This window comes from Cydia fagiglandana, chromosome 12 (assembly GCF_963556715.1).
Source record: "Cydia fagiglandana chromosome 12, ilCydFagi1.1, whole genome shotgun sequence".
NCBI classification, from domain to species: domain Eukaryota; kingdom Metazoa; phylum Arthropoda; class Insecta; order Lepidoptera; family Tortricidae; genus Cydia; species Cydia fagiglandana.
The window spans coordinates 9977838-10002259 of record NC_085943.1 but is presented as its reverse complement, the minus strand read 5'-3'; the positions used below and the strand labels follow the sequence as shown (position 1 = coordinate 10002259).

At 36.3% G+C, this 24422-nt stretch overlaps 1 protein-coding gene across 1 annotated transcript in view; it reads left to right on the top strand.

The window, feature by feature from the left end:
• The first annotated feature begins 342 nt into the window (after positions 1–342).
• Positions 343–24422, top strand: part of LOC134669548 (mucin-2) — a 99707-nt gene continuing 75627 nt past the window's right edge. Inside the window, exon 1 of the mRNA XM_063527154.1 lies at positions 343–506. The gene's annotated coding sequence lies outside the window, so the exon portion shown is untranslated. The remainder of the gene's footprint in view (positions 507–24422) is intronic.

Here is a 24422-nt window from a genome sequence, read left to right as displayed (position 1 = left end):
ATGACACTTATACAGATCTTTCAGACAAACATAGGTAGATTGTAAGTAGCTGACACACCCACAGGCCGAACACACCACCGACCTGATGGACATATAATGTAACAATAAACTAGAGAAATAAACACCTTTCTATTCTATTCTATTCCCTACAAGATGCTGCGTATCGGTTTCATCACAATCCTCTAAAGCGAAAACGAATTCCAATCATGCACCCCAGTAATTCACTCCGTATTGCATTATTCGAGAGCTACATCGCATTCATTGGCCGCGCCTGCGATTTATTCATTTTCTAACTTGGTTTAATGCAACCATTATCTCGTCGGCCGGCCGTGTCCACTCGCAGATTACACACCGCTCTCAGTTCCCTCGCGAGCCTTGGACGCGCCGCGCGTACTGCCACAACTGTCAAAATTCCCGCGTAAAACTTTTTAAAAATAAACAAGTGACTGTGGATTATTGTAAACTGTGTGTGTGTTGGTTTTTAATTGTCGGATCTAACTGAGGAGGTAAATTGTGTTTTGTTTTTATTATATAGGTTATTTGTAAACATTTTTTTGTGTATTCGTGACCCAAGTTAAGGTATTCTAGTTGCGTAAATTGACATTTAACCGCAACCGGCTCAATGTTTCGAGCTATTCTGACAGCTCTATGATGGCGATGAACGTGATGTGTTTTTTTCAGCGACTGTACATAGAGTTTGTAACGTACCTATCCTATCTGTTTAAAAAATAATAGGAAGCATAGAAAAGGCACGTTATTTTCGTTTTTATTTCAAAAGAACTTCTGTATATGATATACTTAATACATTTCCAAATAGGGTATATAACTAGTAGAGGTAGAGATAGAGATCTTATATTAAATAGCAATCTCCATCAAATTCAATACAAGGCCAACGAATTGTGCTATGTAAGGTAATTTAGCGTTTACGTTGTGTTTGTTAGGTATGTAAATATGTATGCCACTCTGGTAACAAAAAAAAATTACATATGTCCAGTTCAATTATAATTTATAATTACCTACCGGCATAATTACATTGAAATAATGTATTATCTTCGAGTTGCATTATTATCATTTGAGGTTAATGAATTGCCACCATATATAATTGTTCATTATCACTTAGTAGGCCATTGAGCTCAATAAGCCAATGTCTTACAAATTAAACTACCTACTTACAATCATTAACATGGCTGAACAACACATTCGAGAGCTAAAGTCTGTCAAGCCATTTACGCCAGTAGAAAAAAGCGGCAAATTAAACAAAAAACTAGGCGCGAAGGGTAGTCGTCCCATATAAAATTTGAATTTCGCGCCTTCTTCTACTGGCAAAGTTGTTTGACCGGCTATACAAAACAGGATACGTACTAAACTTGTTCAAGCAGATCTTGTCAGTAAAAAAAGGCGGCAAATTTGAAAACTGTAGGCGCGAAGGGATGTCGTCCCATAGAAAATTTGAATTTCGCGCCTTTTTTTACTGACAAGATTTGCTTGACCAGCTATATTAAATGAATATTTAAAAGCTTGCTTCGGTTTATGGTCGGTATGGCTGTATGGCCCCAATTCCTAAACCATGATCACTATTAAGAACTCAAATTGTGCAACCTTTCCTTGTCTTTGGTGTGCGGATTTCCCCGTCCAAACATTGAAGGTTGACTCTTGATGAAGGTAACCGGTTTAAATGTTGATGTTAGTAATGTTTCTTGCATACAATAAATATTGATATACCGGCAACCTGTAGCTACTTAATACTTCTCGTATAATAAATAATAATAAATATTATAGGACAATTTTACACAGATCGGCCTAGTCTCACAGTAAGCTCAATAAGGCTTGTGTTGTGGGTACTAGATGACGATATATATAATAAACAGATATATACACATACTTATATACATAGAAAACATCCATAACTCAGGAACAAATATTTTTGATGAACACAAATAAATGCCCTACCAGGATTCGAACCCGGGACCTCCTGCTTCGTAAGTTCGTAGGCAGGGTCACTACCGACTGGGCTAAGTGACCGTATTATCATCATCAGCTGCAGTCCACTACTGGACAGTGGACATAGGCCTCTCCCAAAGTACTTCTATATGGTTAGCAGCAAATAGTTCAGCGGATAAAGTGAAGGTTTAATAATAGAGTCGTGTAATTGTAGGGATAATTTTGAACACATTGCCTGCTTTGGTGGTGCGTTCTGATTGTATCAGCTTATGTGAAATTGGGCCATCCACTCATATTACCTAAAGGTGGCCACTGACGAGCCTTCCAACAGTCCAAATAGCGTGGCTGCAATCCAAAATCGGTCCGTGAATGTCAAAAACGTACAATGTTTAATATTAGGATGCCTTCCATTTGGATGAATCCATTGTAACGGCATCCATTTGGAAGGCTCGTCAGTGGCCTGCTTTATAGATACTTGGCAATCAATCCAAGCAACCGGAGACCCCTACCACTTACAACGAAAATGGAAAACTACCTAAATAAATAATTTTAGACCTTTTCCTCTGGTTAGTCTTGATTGTCTATCCATCAACGTATTTCTTACTGCAGGGCTATCATGCCAAAAAGTGAAAAAAAAAGGTATTAAATCGAATACCGGTATTACATACGTTATATATGTATAACAGGATATATACTACTATACTATACGTACTAATATATGTACTTGAGTACTAGATAATACAGTTTAGAACCTGTCATGACAGTATATCCTACAGTACCTACAGAGTCGTAGAAACATCAATAATCAATATACATAATTCGATAAGATAGAACACAAGTTATATTCCGATGAGTTACAATCATGACATCAAGAATATCAAGATATTATTAGATAAGCCTACTTGCATATCAATATTATCATTTTTACAGCATGTTGTAACACAACAAAGTTATAATATTTCGGCAATATTGTTATTTAACTGGTGTTTTAACTCATTCCTTAGTTTATTTTATCTTAGGTCATTTCCGTAAATAAATAAGACAAGTCTAATGACACGATAAATAAAAACCGGCCAAGTGCGAGTCGGACTCGCGCACGAAGGGTTCCGTATTAAGTATTACGAAAAAATCACGTTTGTTGTATGGAATTTGTTTTTAGTATTTGTTGTTATAGCGGCAAACAGAAATACATCATCTGTGAAAATTTCAACTGTCTAGCTATCACGGTTTTTGAGTAACACCCTGGTGACAGACAGATGGATGGACGGACAGATGGGTGGACGGACAGACGGACAGCGGAGTCTTATCAGCGGATTTTAATCAGAAGCTACAGTGCTGTTAATCGCAATCATGTTATAGTTTTGTTTTCTTAGCCTATTTGTGTGTCCCACTGCTGGGCAAAGGCCTCTCCCCATATTAAAGTTAGACCAAGAAAAGTCTCTCTGAAACCGAAAATCGTCGTTTATTCCTACAAATCTACTTATATAATAAATTCGTACTCGATCACAAGACTAGCTAAGTAGGTTGCAGCGGTTGGCAGCGGGCGGGAAAGCCTGTTTGCAAGAAAATCTCGCGCACGCGTCGCGTGCGTACGCGCTGCTTCGTTCATGCAGGCTCACGTTTTGAGATCTCCGTAATTGCCCGTTGTCCTAATAGAGCGATGAAAGCGCGACACGACCCATACATTTGAAATTAAATGTCCTTTTAGTCGAACTACGTAAAAGATCTCAACGCTTGCGCTCCTTATCTAACGATTTCTTACGATTAGCCTATGATACATGTATGCTTATACGAATACATGTGTATGTACTTAGATTTACATTACCTAGTGCATAGCACAAGTGATAGCGAAAGTTATTGATGTAGTGTCGCAACGTTTGACGTGCAGGGTCAAGAGATGCATTTTCTACGTAAGGAAGCTACTCTGTAACGCTCTTCGCCTGATGGAAACCTAAAACCTTAGGTCGTTTCTTATCGCTAATGATCCTGCAGGTTAGAGGATTGATAATTCTTACTTGTAGCTGTTTATAGATCGATGTTGTGCTACTAATTTCAGACGTTGCATAATGCGATTTGCGAACCGTGTTCTAGGAAACGCGAATATCCTATGAGTTGCATTGCATACGCCTTCCTTTACCAATCGGGGGTTAAACACTGAGAAATGTGGACGTATTTTTATTTCGGTTGAAAACTAACTTAAATCGACGTAACGATTAAGGTCGACTTAAATGTAACTAAAGGTATATTCCAACCCTAAGTAGGTATCGACATTATTATGCTAACTTTGGTAACCACGCAATTCAATAAAAATATCTATAATGTCATCACAAATATCACAATCTCATCAATCAATCGTTTGTAATGAAAATAAATCTAATTAAAAAAACCGGATAAGTGCGAGTCGGACTCGCCCACCGAGGGTTCCGTACTTTTTAGTGTTTCTTGTTATAGCGGCAACAGAAATACACCATCTGTGAAAATTTCAACGGTCTAGCTATCACGGTTCGTGAGATACAGCCTTGAGACAGACGGACGGACGAACGGACGGACAGGGGATTCTTAGTAATAGGGTCCCGTTTTACCCTTTGCTTACGGAACCCTAAAAACTACAATGGTAGTACGTGATTTATTAAAGTATTCTTATAGCCACACCGTTTTCAATCTTACCAGAAGACAGTAAGAACAGATTCAGAATGGCAGTAAAATAGTACAACATCTAGTGCATTTTGAGTCTAATAAAAGTGCATAACAGCGACCAACGAACAAACTAACACGACTATAAGCCTTATTATGGTGGTTTAAAGACTATGGGCGGTGTTATGGTCTAGAGAATTGTTCCGCCGTTCGATTCCGGCCCCGTTACGTTAAATATGCAGCTATTCCGCGCTACATAATTGTACTAGATGCAGCATCCTTGAAGATGCATTGTGACTATAATTTTGCCGGCAACTGGGGCGGTGTATTGGAACGTATAATATGGATTATCGTGTAAAATATACTTATTGGTATAAGTAAGTTGATGTCTACTGTAGTAAATGTGTTGGAATACTTATTTGTAAGGCGTAGAATACCTTAGCGGGAAGTTAAAAAGATGGAGTAATCTATTGATCACAGAAGAGAAAAACCATAATCCTGCGAAGTGTGTTAATTGAGTTGTTATTCAGTCAGAATTAAGCAAATTCACTAGCGGAAAGTATTATTTATACTATTCGTTTTTTTGTGGATAATAAACAGGGGTATATAATATTTATGCTCCTATCTAAGAACACTGCAATGGACACTAATAATTAGGCATGTATTTATCATCGTGCCCTGTCCTGTCTCACCAAGTACCGCTGTATCCTACAGGTCAATTTCACTTAATTCAATACTATACCGGGTGTTGCCTGTAATACGAGCAAAAAATAAACTGTAGGCTGTACTGCTCATACTGACCAACATTTGTTCAGCAATTTTTAAAAACAACTTGTAGTTCGATTTTTAAGACACTTTAAAGTTTATTCTAAGATGCAATGTATTGCGAATTTTGTTATGTTTAAGGCGTGACAAGCAACGTATTGACGTTGCTTGGTACAATGATATGGCGTGGCGATGGCGTCCATTGAAGATACGAGTAATATTTATTTTGTATGAAAAATAGGGAGTCTACATACTTCATAATTTTTAAAAGTTGTTGAACAAAAGTGTCACCGTTTGAGGGGTACCATCTATGTTTTAATTATTTGCTCATGTTACAGGCCACACCCGGTATACACATATATTTACCTAATTGCTAAAAATAGGTATACTTACATGGTTACCGACACAGACCAACTAATTGTTTTGAAGATAAGAAGTTACCTAATTAATTAGGTAGAGGTAATTTCTAATTTATAGCGCACCCTTTACGCTTTCCATAATTAATGAAATCACTTGCATTTTTAATCATAGTACTAATTAGCTAATGCAAATATAACTTTCCATTGCATTATCTACTTTTATTGTAGAAAAGCATTTACGTGAACGCGAAAGTTAACAACCCGTTCTATAATTAATTAGAATAAGTTTATAATATAATAATTAATATTCGTAAAAAGATACTCATCTTCTTCCTCGCGTTGTCCCGAAATTTTGCCACGGCTCATGGGAGCCCGAGGTCCGCTTGGCAACTAATCCCAAGAATTGGAGTAAACTTTCCAACCCAGAGGGGTAAACTAATTGAGATATTCCGGTTTCCTCACGATGTTTTCCTTCACCGAAAAGGTAAATATCAAATGATATATTGTAGGTACATAAGTTCCGAAAAACTCATTGGTACGAGCCGGGGTTTGAACCCGCGGCCTCCGGATTGAAAGATTCGGATTTTCGGATCGTAAAAAATACTATAAATAGAAAGTAATTAACTTATGTAAATTAAATACAGATTCCAAAAAATATATATAATCTTACACAAGCATATACTACTACTAAGCATATAACTATAAGTTCCAAAATAAGTTCAATGAGGCTCCAAAATAGTTAAACCCCCTTTCATTTTGACGTGTTTTAGATAAATACATTAAATACAGTGCTAGAGTCCGTCTAACCTAACTTTGCACCGGCTTGAACTGAACAAAGTGAGGGAGTGTCATTATAATGTCATGCCGATAGTAAAATGAACAGTAATGCAGCTGTCGTTGGAAATTGACTGTTACCTTAAACGTCATATTTTCATAGATTTCCGACACTTGATGTCATTGTCACACTTTGTCATTGCAAATGGCATGCAGAGTTAGCTATCTGACTCTGTGGTGCCTGTCGATTAAAAAGTCTTAATAGACAGTTGGACATTATTATCAATTTGGCGATATTACAGCTAAAGACTAAAGTAAGGGTAACATTCATTTCTGACCGCAGCTGCACTACTAGTACGAACGCGTCGGTGTTACTCGTATTGTCAACTTCCATAGTAAAATGAATGGCAGTGCTGCTGTCGTAAGGTAACATTCCATTTCTAATCGCAGCTGCATTACTGTCAATTTTACTATGGAAATTGACAATGACAGCGACGCGTTCAGTACCGGTAGTCCAGCTGCGTTTAGAAATGGAATGTTACTATAGTGTAATATTACAGCCATGTCATAACACTCGCTGTTCTGTGAAAAAACGAAGTCAACGCTTCAGTTACTATCCACCGACACTATGTACACATCCACAGTTACATAAATCCAATTGCGCAGCATCCTCACCAAGATCATTCATCTCCACCCGTTCGTTGTTGCGATATCCCAAGAGTTAAATCTACGCTAAATTAAACTTTATTATTAGTACACTAAGGGTTATTTTGTACGTCACGGCCTACACATGGTTGGCGTATGGTGTGCTTATTATAAACAATAGACATACCGATGTTTGGTATGGGTAAAGGTTTTTAAAGATTATGAAATTATAATATTAAACCTCGGTAGGCCCCTAAGTTACCGTAGGTATGTTCCTATATTGCATTATGTACAAACAGTAAGGATACTTATAGGTTTTTCTTCGAAGATTGTGGAAAAGTACTTTTTAAAAAATTTTGTAAAATTGTTTTTGCTATTCTTAACGACGGTGTGATAGTTTGTCCAGCGCTTTAGTAAAGGTAATGCTGTAAAAATGTGGCTATACAGGGCGTCCCACGGCTATGCCACATGGAGGGAAAGTACCCTAAATATTGTAGATGGAACATTTTACTGAAAGAAGACATTATTTTAATTTAAAAAACAATTTAAACTGCATACATAGATTTTTAAATAATTACATGGTTGAACCGGGAATCGAACCCGCCACACGAGAAAAAAAATCATCTGTAGCTTTATCATACCGATCGAAAGGCTTGATCATAAGGATTATTTTTTGCTAAAGAACATAGTGTCAGAAACAAAAGGAAGACCATGAATTTTAACATTTGATGTGAAATTTAGCGAAATAATCAAAAGAGTGCGGCTTTGTATTCAACAGAATGAGACTACATTTTGAGCATTTGATAAATTAAATTGATTAATTTTGAATTAAAAATGTTAAAATTCATGGGCTTCCTTTTATTTCCGACACTATGTTATTTAGCAAAAAATAATCCTTATGATCAAGCCTTTCGATCGGTATGATAAAGCTACAGAGTGATTTTTTTTCTCGTGCGGCGGGTTCGATTCCCGGTTCAACCATGTAATTATTTAAAAATCTATGAATGCAGTTTAAATTGTTTTTTAAATTAAAATAATGTCTTCTTTCAGTAAAATATTCCATCTACAATATTTAGGGTACTTTCCCTCCATGTGGCATAGCCGTGGGACGCCCTGAATTTCACTGGAACTATTTTTTTCATACTATACGAGTACGCAAGAGAATAGATAGTATAGAGGGCTATTGCCAAAGTAAATTTTGTAGTCACGGTACATTTACTGCCATCTATCGACACACGATTAAAACTGTATAATCATCTCTGTTCCCACAAGTTCCTGTTTATGAAAGAATTGTAATTCTGTTTTATGCATCCAGCCATTATTATTTTATGCATTTGTTTTTGGTATTGTTTAATTTATTATTTTTTATAAGTTCAAGGGTCCACTGAAAATCAGCGTCGTTGCACTAAGTGCTCCGACACATGCTGAGTGGTATCCTCTTTGAAACAACCAATTACACTAACCTATGTTACATGTTTGTCTGTATTAATTTTAAGATGTGTTGTTTCAAATAAATTATTTTCTATTCTATTTTCTATTCTATTCTATAAAATTATACGTTATTAGAATCTGAAAGTTAGTATGTAGGAAAGGTCTCTACTTAACTTAGCTTAACTACATATTGCCAATTGAAGCAACAGCCGGGATGACCGGCTTAGATAACCTTACAAAATTTAAGACATCGAAATAGTTAAGGACAGAAAACCAGCCTCTGTCTGTATGTCGGTCCGACCAATCCCCCCCTTTATCTCCGAAACTACTGGGCCTAAAATTTTGAAAAAAAAATACACAAAATAGTTCTTTCCCTATAGATGACAGGAAAACCTATTAGAAATGTGCAGTCAAGCGTGAGTCGGACTTACTTAGTTTTTGATTCGACCCCACATAAAAAATACATTGTTAAAAATTGGGTAACGTACGGAACCCTTGGAACGCGAGTCCGACTCGCACTTGACCGGTTTCCTTAACAGGACTGATACATATGTATTTAGAAAAAAATTGTTGTTAAAATCGCAACCCACGCAAGAACCATATGCGCAGTTATAAAAAAACTATAGAAGCAAAACATTAAAATCGGTGTAAACAATGATGACATGTACATTAAATAGTAGTAGCATATTTAGTAGGTAAATGATACATAAACAACACATTCTGCCCTTTTTAGGGTTCCGTACCCAAAGGGTAAAACGGGGCCCTATTACTAAGACTTCGCTGTCCGTCCGTCCGTCCGTCCGTCCGTCTGTCACCAGGCTGTATCGCACGAACCGTGATAGCTAGACAGTTGAAATTTTCACAGATGATGTATTTCTGTTGCCGCTATAACAACAAATACTAAAAACAGAATAAAATAAAGATTTAAATGGGGCTCCCATACAACAAACGTGATTTTTGACCAAAATTAAGCAACGTCGGGAGTGGTCAGTACTTGGATGGGTGACCGTTTTTTTTTTGTTTTTTTTTCTGTTTTTTTTTTTCATTATGGTACGGATTGGAACCCTTCGTGCGCGAGTCCGAATCGCACTTGCCCGGTTTTTTGTTAACCTGTAGATAAAAACGTATTAAATGATAATTATTGTGTCCTTTAAGGAAATATGGCTAAATAGGGCAAGCTTTATCTTCTAGTTCTATGTCACTTCTATGACACTTTAAAATTGATTACGAAAAGAGTCTAGACTTTGAAGAGGAATAAATAACATTAATTATTCTGAGTTATTTCTGTATATATACACCGTGTTTTTTTTGATTTCCGTTAATTTCAAGGGTGCATTCCTGAGCTTAAATTAAGTAACTTTCTCAAAGACACCGATATTCTAATTAACTCTATTTCGGAGATAATCAATAATTTATTTTTTTCCTATAAGGTCTCTACAAGCGTGTACACTTGATTGACCTTAGGGCCGGTATACATATTGATTAGTGTTTAGAAAGAGTTCATACATTTGCTACTAAACTTAAGTACAATCTCGGTCGATCGATGTTCAAAATGACATTGATATGTCAGAGATTTTAATTGTTTGGTTGAGTTAAATGTAATGCCCGTGTTACAACAACGCTATATGCTACATTTAATGACTTTTTAAACTTAATTTTTTTAAATAAAAAAAGCAAAAAAAAAAGTTTTTTTTTGAAAATTAACTATGCTATTTAGTTCTCTTAAACGTACTTAACCATACCTCGAAGTTAACGGAATTCAATAAAAACACGGTGTATATATATTTGTACTTACCTTAATCGGACTTATTTAAATAAAAAAATAATGTTTTAATTATTATTGATCAGTTAATATGGTAGACGACTATTCTACCAATAGATATGTTTATACATAATGTCAGTCCGCAAATTTTCCCCTCATTTATAGGTAGATGCTTGCAACTTTGTACAGTCGCTATCAGATATATCGGCGCGGCCAAGGTGCTCACTAATATCTGAACACGCCTATTGTCATGGCATGAAAGTTGTTTGTTCAGATATTTTTGCGGCGCATCTGATGGCGACTGTACACCGATCTTATAGAGGAAATTCAAAGACGTAATGCCAGTGCCCGTTCCTATAATTGAAAAAAGTTGGATAAAAAGCTTGTATGAAGCAATGTATAGACAGTAAGCACGTGCCAAGGCAGGCGCGCTCCACCTTTTTGTTTTTATTGCTTTGCTTGTTGTTCCCAGTATTTTTCACGCATACAGATGAGGCTATTGTCTATGCAGTACCAGTATAAGATTGTTGGAATAAAGTTAAATTAGCTTAATTTTTCAATAAGTATAATAACAACACGGGTAATGTGATAAAACTATTTTGCACTATTAACATCTGTAGCAAAGTAAAATGTTGTGTACTTACTTATCTACTCATACCGACGAAATGTAGGTACCTACCTACATATTTTAATAAAAAATCATATTTTACAAAACTTGTCATGGGCCTCTATTTGACTCCAGATTATGACAGAAGGTTGAAATTTTGTGATGGGTGGCATTAACTGTAAATAAATTAGGGGATTTTCCAAACCGGTGTTTGTTGGCTTTGGCCTTCAATTTATGCATTTGCTACAAGTTATGCTCATAGACAGTGAAAAAAATAGCCAAGTTCGAGTCAGACTTGCGCAAAGTGGATTCCGTATTTTCACACAATTTTTATAAGGTTTTTTAGTTTAAACCCGAGGGACTGATTTTTATCCAGTATTCATTTGTTATAGGTATAGAGTAGGTATATTTTAATTTTTTTAAGTTTTAGAAACATAAAAAAACACATCTTTTTTCTAATAATTTCTCTAGTTTTGAATTAGGTAACCTATATTATTAAATCATTATTAGTTGTTACTATAGCGGATGAAAATGTCAGTAGTCTAATATTTATTTACGTATTACGGTATTTACGGTGTCGGTTGATAGGTTACGGAACCCTAAAAACTACTGCGCGGTCTAAAAAGTGGGTCATCGCAATTGTGATGTTACATAACTAATCACTAGCCTTTTTTACACGATTCCTTACACGATCTGCATACATAATTAATTGGAAAATGACAGACAGGTTGCGCACTCCTGCCCCATTGTTAATGGTTTGCATCAGTTTGGAAACTTACTTTCTGAAACTCTTATCCAAAACTCTTAAAATTGTAAAAGCAACTTTATTTTGTGTCAAATAAAGTTTAAATTTAAAGAAGAGGGGTGATATAAACTTAAAAAAAAAACAGGAATTACATCGAATTGGTATTCTATTTTTGATCCAGCCAATGGCCTGAGGCTACGGAAACACTTAGCGTAATAATGCGCCTGACCCGATGGCCATGATTCGTGAACATGTTTTTGTTGGGTGCTATGCTATTGCTAAACTTAGAAGACTTTTGTATCTAAAATGGTTCAGAAGTCTTAACCATAAATGTAATTTAATTTTACAACAATGAAGTCGGTTACTTATTTGGACTACTTACAGAATATGTAGATAACAGTCATATATATCATTACCATAGGTACCGATCTAGTTTATATTTTTAGTTTTCGTAAGTCACGGAAATTATTGTGGAAACCAACGTCCACAACTTTGGTACCAAGTACCAGTCCAAAATTGTTCGGACCGGTTTGGATTCAATATACTTACCTAATTCACAAACAGATATTAAGCTCCGATGACGTAGGTTTTAGAATCAGAAGATACCTACATCTTCTGTTTCTCTGCGTCTATAATAATTACGATCCTATTCACAAAAACAATTATGTTCAAAGCGCAAAATTGCATTTTTGCTTTAAGAAAGCGTGAATAATATTATGATAAGCAATACTTATAAATCTTTTGCAGACTTTCTCATAAAATATAGTATTTAATATTGGTTCATTCGATGTTATTTATAGCACTACAACGCTCTTAACCACAGGGTAGAGACAATAGAGCAACATTTCACTACTAAATAGCAGTTATCAATTGCATCCGTTGAATTCCGTTGTGTAACAACGGTAACTAGTATTGCATATTATTACTGTTTATTGCACACATCAATAAAAGTAACGATAGACATTAAAAGTAGAGCTATTCAAATGTCCGCCTTCATTCAACTAAAACACCTCGGTGAAGCTATTGCTGACCGCTGGAACAGATCCCAAAGTGTCGTAATGGGCTGGCTTAGATCAAAAGTCACAATTTCGATAGTCAGAGCCACAAGCATGTGCATCCGCGGAACACGGCACAGATTTAAATCCACAAAAAATCCTAGGCTTTGACGAACGGGCAGCCTTAACGCAGCTCTAGCCCTAACCCACCACTACCATTACCAACCAACTCCCTTAATATATGTATTTATATTTCCTTGCTCCAGTTTAAATAAACTTGTTATCTTAAAGTAGAGGCAACACAATCAATATTTCAATTGAACAATTTCACTATTTTGTATAAAGTGCCATAATACTAAAAGAGAAGAAAACAGTGCAGTCTTTATTGTCTAACTCTATAGATTACTGGTTCCCAAAGTTGACTGGGTTCCTACCCACCTAACAATTCTAAAAACTGACAAATTCGGGAGCCATCTCTTGGCCGTCTTAAATAGGAAGCATGAAATAGCCCAATCGGTCGGCATATCGTCTTATGTTACAGGGCCCAGTCAAATTTGGGAACCACTTGTCGTGACCCATAGTTTGGGAAATGCTGCTATAGTTCAACATCATTGATCAAAATGCGAACGCACCCTATAGATACTTATTTACTTTTCACCTCCAGTGTCTAACATCTTTAGGGCTGATTTAGACGGCGCGCGAACTCGCATGCGATTTTAGTTACATTGCGGACTGTGGTGACGTTCATTTCAACCGACCGATAAACCCGCAATAAAATGAAACTCGCATACGAGTTCTCGCATTGTCTAAATGAGCCCTGGATTGGACGCCGAGTCGCAAATTCGAGTGTAGATTATGTTGCCATTGCACGTCGGTGGCCGACATTCGCGGTCAGCATGCAACGGTGGCCTTTTATTGTAGTTTGGCTGTCCAACCATGCTTGCACGACTTGCACGGACTATTGGACACTGTCTTGTAACAGTTAAACTAGTTTTTCGTGCATCCATGAGCAATTAGTCAAATTGTCAGGTGTTAATAACATTTCTACACATAAAAAAGTCAAAATTAAGGTCCAAGTTCTGGCCAGAGTTAAGTATAAGATCCATAAATATAGTTAATTGGGAAAGCCTTAAAAACTATTCCGTTTATTTCTTACCCTCATACGAAACTGGGGGTCGCTGTGTTGTGTAAAAACTATTCACCAAATGTCATAATGATTATTATTGTCATAATGATGCTTTATTCCATAGTATGGTAGAATAACTAGAAGGTAAGTCAGCATAGGGCCTAATTTCGCTTTTCCCGGCGATTTAGTAGTTAACAGCTGCGACAACGCCAACTTGAAAACCACTCAGGGGCTGTCCATAAATTACGTCATCGATTTTTGACGATTTTTGACCCCCCCTCCCCCCCCTAAAATCATCCAAAAATCATGCTTCATTTTATTTCATGCTACCGTCATCCGATGTCCAGACCATCCCCCCCCTAATTTCAAATGACGTAATTTATGAATAGCCCCTCATATAATATTTACCAGGATGCTTAAAATGTAATGAACTTTTTGCCACTTTAAGAAGTAATTTAATGTCTTTTTTTTAGTAATTATCTTGCTAATGGGGCTAATACAGGGTGCCCCATAAAGTGACGATAAAACGAAGATGACTAGGCTAATAGTTCATGTAATAAGCGCTTAGAATCAATTCCATGTATGTTATTGCAATTTTATATGTATAATCAATTGTATACATTGTTCTTTTTTTACGAAAAACGATCTTGTTACTAGAAGTAGATAGCTTTACTGGATTACTAGAAGAAATTACTAGAATAATAATTTGTAAATTTATAAAATTAATTATTCATATCACCATTATATATGTAAGTATATTACAGCACAAGAAGCTAATATCAATTCAAATCTATAATCAACACGACAATACGACGTGCTAATCAATTTGAATATAATTATTACGAACAATTACGTATAAGCAATTCACCATTTGAATTCGAGTCTTATCTCACTGACATAGGATCTAAAATGCAATTACATGTCGTAATTAATAAATTCTCGATCCGTACGGTGCGCGTACGCTGAAGACACGTGTACGCGCGAATAAGGAAGCCTGTTTGTTTGCAATCACGTCAATCACTTACCAAGCCTAGGAAGGAAGTATTTTCCATCTCTACCGCACACAGAAAATTGTAGAGACAGTAGAGACACTGATAGACTTCCAATTGTACATTTAGGTAAAGGTCAAACTCTACGCTCTACGGCGGCAGATTTTGTGTTTTCTAAAATGTGCCATATAATATTATAAACAAACGAATGTCAACAGAATTTTGACAGGCGTATACGAATAAAACCCAAAGTAAACTCTTTCCAAGACCAGGCAAAATTAAACCTTAGGTACGCCAGTATCATATTTGCATAATATAGACTGACAAGTGCAAGTCACTTAACCCGCGGTCACATAACAGTCATAACACTGGCGCACGCGCTGGGTCAACTCATGGGCCACATGGCATACGAGTAGGGTTGCCATACGTCCGGATTTGCCCGGATATGTCCGGATTTTTGACCCTTTGTCCGGATTGCGGCCGGACATGGCAAGTAGATCCACGATACAGTATACCACAGAGAGCAGCACGCCGCGGCGGCGACGTTCAAGTTATGCCAAATCTCTGCTACAAGAAATGTCCGGATGTTTAGGGTGATGTCCGGATTTTTATCAGGACATTTAATTCTTCCATATGGCAACACTACATACGAGTAGCCTGTCCGGGAACGCGGGCCGACACGCTTTTACTATGACGTAAGTGGAAATTAGCATAAGAAGTTTAGGGCCACGGACCGTTGACAAACATAGTTTTCATCACAGCCGATTTTCGAGAGCACGAAAATTTAAGCAAAGTCTCTGTGCTGTCTTGTTTATAGTTCGGTTTTGTACCATTAGAAAAAGACTACGCGATTTTGACGTGTCTTTTAATTGAAAAACGCTTTTTAAAAATCAGTAACTATTACTTGTGAAAGTCAAAGAATGTAAATAATCGTATTTTATTCATTAACTGTTACATATTTGCCGTGACTTATTTTTCAATAAAAAGACACGTAAAGATTGTTTACCTTTTTTCTAATGCTAAAAAAACGAACTATAGCTCCATTACATTTACATAAGAACTCTTAGCTTGTGCCCTAAGAACATAACTGATAGGAATTACCATCTGGGACCATTCGCTATTTTAATTGGACATTTGAGAAGATACTCAGCACACTCAATGTGACGTGAAGCCAATATTTAGCCAACGACAAACAACAAACAATTGAATCAGACGAATCAATGTCATACTCATAATTACGTCGGAAAACAGATTCGTAACCAAATACGAAAACTGACCTTTGTAAACATTGTTACTACCTAACAGTACGTTGAAATTTTATAACGATACACAAGCAATATACACAACGAGTATGACTGTGCATCGTGGAATTACTGATAGGTACCTACGATAGGAAAAAACCTTTAAGTTGACAATGACAACAACAACGTTTGTGTACCTATATATAGACCGACCGCTTAAATGTGCGGGCGGCAGAGGGGCTACCGCGAAAACCGTAATTTGCAAATTGCGGGGATTTTTCTCTGTTACTCTAATTACGCCATCATTGGAGTAAAAGAGAAAGATCCCCGCAATTTGCGAACTTCGATTTTCGCGGTTATAGCCCAGGCGTACGGTGCCCGCACCTTCACCGCCGCCCTTAGTCATCTTCCCCGTCGCCCCCGTACCGCGCAGACGAGGACTCATTTAAGCGGTCGGTCTATAATCGTAAATATCGCATCTATACTCAAAACATTTACGGAATCAATGTTGCCAACTTGGCATAAATGATGCCAGATCTGGCATATTTTCACTCGCTTTGGCACCAAAATTTTCCATTTAGCATCTGGCATATTTTTTAGCATAATTTAGTCTAAGCCAAGTTTGCACCGACTAGGCAGCAACAATATGCGCCATCGCGGTTCATATTTTTATATGAATTTTGACTTTAGTGGACGGATGGACGTCGACGGACTAATGACTATATAAAGTTGGTCAAGCAGATCTTGTCAGTACAAGAAGGCAGTAAATTTGAAAAATGTATGTGTTTTAAGTGTCTAATTTCAAGTGATATTTTAGCATTTTTTTGCATAGGCATATCAAAAAATTGTGGCATAATTTTGGCATAATCTAGACATTAGTCTAGCATTTTTTCAAAATCCGAGTTGGCAACACTGTACGGAATTGTAATGCCTGATGGAAATATCCTCCTACTGGGGTTAAATGGAAATATATGACGTCTGTGCGATGAAATGCTAGTGCAGATGTCCATGTTGCGATAGCGACCAGAGACTGATAACACGCGGTCATGTCGGTTGTATCTGTTGCGGAGATTGAATCATTGTAGTGTTATTATGTATGAACCCAGGTTACGTTGTTGTTACAGTAGAGATACCTACCAATGATGCATCATGTTGAAAATAGAACTACTAGAGTTGAGAGTCGAGAAGAACTATTGTCTAATTCTACGAGTACTACGCAGGGGCTCAAAATACTTGTTTATTATAATTACTAGCGACCCGCCCTGGCTTCGCAGGGGTTAACAATTACACCTTAAACCTTCCTCAAAAATCACTCTATTGATAGACATTTTTTCTAAGGAATATGCTGAAACCACGACCCATTTGATTAACATCTTTCAGTAGCAGAAATACCCTATCTATTTGGGATTTGAATATTATTCTTACAAACAATATGAATAAATAATAAAATATAAATATGAATAAACTCTGTATAGCAGAACGAATTTTCAAAATGTGGAATGCATGTGCCGTTTGTATACACAAATACCTGCGTTGAAAAAATCATTGCTCTAGCTTCAAAAACCACGGAGGAAATAGTCGAGTACCTACGTTTGTATGGAGGAATGACCACTCCTGTTGGCTCTTAAATTAAATCATAATTATTTTTCACATATGTAATATATTTACGCTTATCCAGATGTAGAGTGATGATACGTACCTACTAAAGAAATAAACACATCATCTGCGTAAAAAATTGAGGCCAGGTTTCATTTCATTGGGCATTAGGTAAATGCATGCCAAGACATAGTTAGGTATTGATATTAACACTCACTTACCTATCATCAATCTTGACAATATGCTGCTTAACATGATAAAACAGTAGTCTATCAAATCTACCAATGTCATTCTGGTACATCTCGTTATCGAAAACTATGTCAATATCGAGGTCTCGCGCTTATAGTCTACGGAACGCATGACTCATGCGGATGATTATTCGAGCGAGTATAAAGGCCTCTTTCTTGATAGCTCGATCCTAAAGCGGTATAAGGTCATGTACGACAATTATTGGGACCAGAATATCAATGCCCTTTTTTGGGAGGTATTAAATTAGGGTTTTTAGGGTTCCGTACCCAAAGGGACAGGACAGCTATTACTAAGACTCCGATGTCCGTCAGTCCGTCCGTTTTTCAGCCACCAGGCTGTAGATAATAGCTAGACAATTGAATTTTTACAGATGATGTATTTTTAGAGAACGGAACGGAACGAATAGAACGGATGATGTATTTTTGTTGCCTCTATAATATAACAACAAATACTTAAAACAAAATATGTAAAATAAATATATAAGCGCGGCTCCCATACAATAAACGTGATTTTTTGCCGTTTTTTGCGTAACGGTACGGAACCCTTTGTGAGCGAGTCCGACTCGCACTTGGCCGGTTTTTTGGTATTTCGGCCGAAACGGGTACTTGAATTACAGTGATACCGAAAACTAGTTTTAAAAGGATGGTGATTATATATTTCTTGTCGAATCATCGAATAACACGAATACGAAGGCAATGAAAATAAGTAGGTACAGTATTAAATATATTAAGAACGGGTCACTCACGTATTTTAAGTCGAAAAATGTTTCACTCCGTACCGAGGAGTGTCATCAGGAGCTTACGTTTACGGTGACGGACCGGCGCAGACTGCGGGCCGCAGCTCTCCGCGCCCGATGGCTCGGGTTCTTAATATATTTTTCTCAAACATGCAATGAAATATTGATGTTATGTTCCTTATAATAGGCTGCGAAGTATGACGTTTCAGGTGCGGCTAGGACAAAAAGTCGTTAATGGAATTTCATACACATCTTGCAGGCCTAGGCCGGCAAAGTCCTCTTTTTTAATTTTCATTTCACAGATATTTGTGACACAGCATCGTGGCATTCATCCATTAAAAAAAAACTAGAGGCAGTATTTGCTTTATGGTTCGTAATGACACTCTGCCACTACGCCTATAAAAAAAAACAAAAAACAATGTTTGCTATAATTTGCAGTTTTATTTGTATAAAATCAACATGAATTTAATAAATAATACATTCTATAATTTTAAATTATAAATTTAACTACACAAATAAAAACATTTAAAATATTTCATCTAAACGTTAGCGGTAAAAAGGTCTACTCAAACACGCGTAGTTATATTTTTTAAATTGTTATGGAGGTAAAGTTGAAAGATATTCATTCTGTTTTATTGGATTTATGGTGCGTTGTTGATTTTTTGACTTTAATATGAGTTCCGACGAAATAATGAAATGAATATTAATTGTAATCGTAGGTGTTCGAATTGGCAGCGTAAGCAGAATTGATTTTAAATAACTTGCTACCTCTGCCGCCAAGTCAAAGACGAAGTATGTATATGGTTGCTTATGGCAATTTTATTATTTGAGAAACTAAGAAAAATGGCTTACAGTTTATTAGAAACAGTTTTGTGGCATATTTTAAATGAATATAACTACAAATTCGTCAACACTGTGGAAATTATACTTATTTACTCCATGCATAAAGCAACGATGTATGTGAAACGTGATATCAACATGAAAGACTATGTAAACTTATGTGACGAAAACGACAGTGAGACGGATACAAGGCGAAAAAATCAAAGATAAATGAAAATATACGGGTAGTAAAAATACACGACTCGTGTAAAACATACGCGTGATAATGATATAGGTACGTGTTGGTTATATTTTGGGTGTAGTTTACTTTTAGTTTTTTCTATAAATAAAACTTGGGTTTCGTGGATTTTTTATTTTATTTATTTCATTGCATGTTTGAGAAAAGCACTATACATACCTCGGCGGGAAATAGGGTTGCCCGCGCTCAGACCTATCCGGCCTCGCTTCGCTCGGTCGTCTATATGTCTTCGGCCGGCAACCCCTTTCGTCCCGGCCTCTGTAGTAATGTACTATAATATGTCTGTGTCTCACGGAAGTTGTGTTAGGTACAGTATATGTATATTGTTCATATGAAATATCAAATCATATGGAAAGGCAGAAAATATACAATAGCTGTATAATTTAGTACTTAGTTATAGCTGTAACAATTGCACTGTGAGAAATTGTTAGAGGTTAGAGGTATCCATTAAATAACAGCAGTCTTACCCAAAAAAATACGAACTCATCAAAAATAAATAAGTTGAACTGTAGAAATGAAATATGATTGGCAAAGCAGAGTTGCATCAAAATGTTTTTTTTTATGATCTTCATCCTGTAGCAAAAAACTGACAGTGCTGGTAAGAAGGTTATTGCAAAAGGCAGAGGCAGTCGGCCAAATCGAGCGTAAACTTTATACAATACACTCGACCCCCACGGGTTGCACAAAACCTTAATTTGTTAACACCTAACCTAAACCTTCTTCAAGAATCACTCTATAGATAGATGAAAACCACATATGGTGGACGAAAACCGCATGAAAGTCAGTCCAGTAGTTTTTGAGTTTACCATGAAGTAAATAAACACTAAGAGTGTCTTAGAGTAATAGCAGGCGTGTCTCACTCCGCGATTTCGTCGCTTTGCTACAGGTAGCTAAAAGTTCATCCGTTCGGCTCCAATTTTGGGGTTTGCCATAAGCCGCGCGTGGCGCTGTCGCCACCTAGCGGCCATATCTGTGCTGATCGTAACAGACGCGTTTTGTTAGAAAGTGAGTCTTCTGTACGTAGTACTATTATTTATTCTGTGGTAATAGTTAAGTGCATTATGTTAAGTAGAGTAGGTTCTGGATAATTGCACCTTAAGTAAACGCAGTTTTTTTGCCTCATTACCTCAGTTTCCGTTTTGCCTAATAATTAATTAAGTTCGAGTCGCACTTGCCACTTCTTGCAAGTCCACTGACTACAAGAAATCAACGATGGGCAATCAGTCGAGGGGTGACGCAAAAACTCCGCCAAGTTCGTACGCCGTGAAGGCAAAGCGTTGCAAGAACATATTTTTTTCTAAATATTTATTATTATTTCGTGATGGATAATTTTTTGCACAAAAACAGTGATTTTTTACGCTTTTTTTGTCGGTTTTTAAACGGAAACATTAATTATCGAAAAAGTACGTTATTATGTTGCTGAATCTGATGAGGTTTTTGTTATTTTCGTTGCGGCGAGGAAGGCAACTGAATGCAATTTTGTAACTAAACAAACAGTGGAAGCTGTCTGTTGGATGCTAGCAAAAACAAATGATGACTGGTATTTTCCGTTCGTAAATAAATGGATATATTATACAGTATGTAAATTAACAAAAAACATTAACTCAAGCCCGTTAATGAATGGGTCACACTGAGCTACTTTTACTATGGCAACAACCCCGAAATCGCAAAAAATAAATTGACTCTTCCATAGAAAATTTCAATGCTAGACCAATAAAATATATGAAACAACCAAATTTTTTTTCGCGATTTCGGGGTCGGTGCCATAGTAAAAGTTGCTCAGTGTGACCTACACATTAACGGGTTAGAGTGAATGTTTTTCGTTAGTTTACATACTGTATAATAAAATCTAACTTAGCATTTTAAATTTAACAAGATGAACACATAATTATAGAAATCTCAACAATATACCTACCTAATGTAATTTATATAAGTACCTACTTATATAAATTACATTATATCCATGAAAAATTTGACGGTTTTTTCACATTATTACCGTAAAATGGGGTGAGTAGGGACAAAACTGACATTCAAATCTCGATAAAACTTTATTTTTACATGTGGCAAACTGATTTTTAAACATAATAAATGTTCCGGTCGTTTGAATTTTACATTTTTTATGATTTTGTGTAGTTCCATTTCATAAGTTTAAAGATAAGTACGACATAGTAGGAAATCCCAGCTCACCCCGTAGTAAGGGTGAGGAGGGATTTCATACTAAGGTGAGTTTTGAAAACTGTTCGATCGACAGTTTGGAATTATGAACATTATAATAGCTTGATTTGTTATTAGAATATATAATTTACGTAGCAGTAGCATGTAAAAACCAATTCACCTCTGTCATCCCTCCTCACACCATTCATAACCCAAGTGCCCTCGTAATCCCTACTCACCCCATTTTACGGTACCTAAAATGTAACTAGTCAGATAAATGTAACTCTGCAATAAAGTTCACAATGTCGCATCCGAATCAATAGATTCATTAATTACTAGGTACATATTTACGCTCACAGGTAATATTGTTCTAAGTAATATTTTTTATTTATTAAATTCAGGGCTTATAGGTAAGTCTTGTCAGTTTTATTAAAATTTCTAACTAATAACTGATTAGTGACATCGTTGTTACTAAGACAGTAACCATGTACGAAGCCAAGTAATCACTTTACTTATAACAATGACTGTATTCATTACCTACTTTTTTATACTAGGAAACACGGTTAGCATTTTAAATGTGAAAAATTAATTGGGCAAGGCTATAATTATTTATGAAACACAAATAACATGGAAACAGTTTTGCAACATTGCGGATTAATACAGGAACTTGGCAGCTAGTAAAAAACATTTGAAATGTTCATTAATTTTTATTTATAATTTTTTATTTGGAATCTAACGTTACGTTTTACAATCATTTTTAAATTAGGTTTTATTTATTGTTCCAAAGTACAAAAACAGCAATAGGTATTTGTTCTATCCTACTAACGTTATAAACATTGCCTACAACGGCTACAACTTCATTTACATAGGTAAACGAGAGATTTAAGAGAGCATTTAATATATTTTAAAAATATTACAGATCCTACGAAATATTGGGGTGACGTTTTATAAATTTAATGACAGTAATAATTGCAAGCTCACTCGTTTAAATTTATATGCCGTTTTTATTCAACATAAATTCCAACTACGAGTATGTGAGGCGTCCAATAAAGAGAATCGTGTTGTATTGTATTGTACTGGAATCAGTTATGTAACGCTGCCATACATGACTCAAATTTTTTTTATTAAGCTATGAGCTTCATCACATCTGATATTTGAGTAATTCTAAGCATTTCTAGCCTGGGAGGCAAAAAGAAGCGTGCGTCTAGTCGGGGAGGGTGGGATCATCTTTAAAAAAAATCTATTCTGATCCTGGTGGCTGCTAGGGCAAGTTTGGTATCATTTTCGTATAAACCAAAGACGTAGAATTCATTGCTGATATTTGTTTTTTTTCAATATCATAGTAATTTTACAAGAAAAACGTAAAAAGGTGAAAATTTTGGTTGAAGATTTTTGCTACGCGGTGCCGAAACTACAAAAGATAGAAAGTTGAAATTTGCACACTAGATTACATTTATAAAGTGTACAAGAGATAAGAAGCGATTTTGAGAAATTCAACCCCTAAGGGGGTTAAAAAGGGGATGAAAGTTTGTATGGGGTTCAAGTTCTATTTGAAGCTAGGAATTTGAAACTTCGTAAAACGAAATATTATTAAAATACAAGAAAACTAATTTCAGCGTTTTTGAAAATTCATCCCCTAAGGTGGTGAAAAGGGGGTTGAAAGTTTGTATGGATATCAAAAAAATTTTCGAACGCGGGACTTGAATCTTTGTATTTGAGGATATTATTAAAAGACAGGAAAAGTAATTTCAGCGTTTTGTAAAATTCATCCCCTAACAGGATTAAAAAGGGGTTGAAAGTTTGAATCCATTACAAATCCGAGTAGACGCACATTTCTTATTGCTTCCCAGGCTTGAAATGCTTAGAAATACTCAAGGAACATATGAGATGAAGCTCATAGCTTAATAATAAAAATTTGGGTCAACTTTATAACTGCTTCCGCTAATTGTAACAAACCAAAACCCCTAACTAAAGACTTCGCGCTCTCATAGAAAGCTCATTAACACAAAATCGTCTTACGCTTCATCCTTAAAAAAACAACGGGTTGCACTCCGGGAGTGCCGACAGAAGTGAAAACTCAATGACTAGTCCAAAATGTCTGCAGCACTATGTATAATTGACCCATCCTCCTTTCTATTGAAAAACCTTAGTTCCGAAATTGCTGTCCAGTGAGCTTAGTCAGTAAAAAAAAAATGTCCTAATGTCCATAAAGTGCTCAGCGCCGCTAAAGAAGTTTTCACTTCAAAAACTTTCATATTACAGTCTTACATACGTAAATCAGTAATTAATGGTCTGCTCCTAAGGATGAATCATGGAACCAAGGCATCGGTTCAGTGGGTCAGGATGTGAACCGGTTACAATGAGGTCTGTGCAGTGTAACAGCAACACTCTTATTGACCATCGTTAAACTTTATTCCTTTGTAATAAGGTTCACAAATAGTTATTCAAATAATGAAGACTGTATGTACGGTGTACGCCCACGTGCGCTTACAATCCGATGTAAACAGGTAGCCGTTATCTGAAAATACAGTAAAATCCATTTGAAAAATACTTCATTGAAATGCGAGGTAATGTTAGGTAGGTACTTTTACTAGT